This window comes from Bison bison, unplaced genomic scaffold, assembly GCF_000754665.1.
Source record: "Bison bison bison isolate TAMUID 2011002044 unplaced genomic scaffold, Bison_UMD1.0 scf7180017864260, whole genome shotgun sequence".
NCBI lineage: Eukaryota > Metazoa > Chordata > Mammalia > Artiodactyla > Bovidae > Bison > Bison bison.
The window spans coordinates 10785526-10786764 of record NW_011494832.1 but is presented as its reverse complement, the minus strand read 5'-3'; positions in this window follow the sequence as shown (position 1 = coordinate 10786764).

Here is a 1239-nt window from a genome sequence, read left to right as displayed (position 1 = left end):
GGGAAACAGTGGCTGACTTTATTTTTCTGGGCTCCAAAATCACTGCAGATGGTGATTGAAGCCATGAAATTAAAAGACGCTTACTCCTTGGAAGGAAAGTTATGACCAACCTAGACAGCACATTAAAAAGCAGAGACATTACTTTGGAAACAAAGGTCTGTCTAGTCAAGGCTATGGTTTTTCCAGTGGTCATGTATGGATGTGAGAGTTGGACTATAAAGAAAGCTGAGCACCGAAGAATTGATGCTTTTGAACTGTGGTGTTGGAGAAGACTCTTGGGAGTCCCTTGAATTGCAAGGAGATCCAACCAGTCCATCCTAAAGGAGATCAGTCCTGGGTGTTCATTGGAAGGACTGATGGTGAAACTGAAACTCCAATACTTTGGCCACCTGATGCAAAGAGCTGACTCATTGGAAAAGACCCTGATGCTGGGAAAGATTGAGGGCAGGAGGAGAAGGGGACGACAGAGGATGAGATGGTTGGATGGCATCACCTACTCGATGGACATGGGTTTGGGTGGACTCTGGGAGTTGGTGATGGACAGGGAGGCCTGGAGTGCTGCGGTTCATGGGTCGCTAAGAGTCGGACACACTGAGTGACTGAACTGAACATGTCAAAACTTATAGCATTCACTTTGCAGTTTATTGGTTATCTATTGTATTAATATATAAAGTTTACCTTAAGTCAGTTACACCTTGGAAAAGCTGTTACCAAAAAAAAAGTGAACCCAAGCCCCACTGCACTGTGATTCCTGTTTGTTAGGCTACAGTTCCTCGTTTACATCTCTACACTTCGGGATTTTGTGACATATCTCAACACTAGACCGACAAAGCCTCTTCCTGAGTTAGTGGACTTTGCTTTTCTGCTCCTTACCAATCAGAAAGGACTGGTAACAAGGTAGCGTTCAGTTTTGTCTTGTTTTTTTTTTTTAAAGACTTCATGGAGAAGGAAATGGCAACCCACTCCGGTACTCTTGCCTGGAAAATTCCATGGACGGAGGAGCCTGGTAAGCTACAGTCCATGGAATCGCAAGAGTTGCACACGACTGAGCAACTTCACTTTTATTAAAAAAAAAAAAAAGACTTCACTCTTTCATACTAGTTGGAAATGATTATGTTCTGTCACTTAGTCATGCGGCGTCATAGAATCATTGGGGTTCCTCGACTGTCTTAAACCTGCTGTCGCGACCCGAGTGGGCGGGCACCAGCCACGCCCTGTCATAGCAGGCCACGCCCCAGC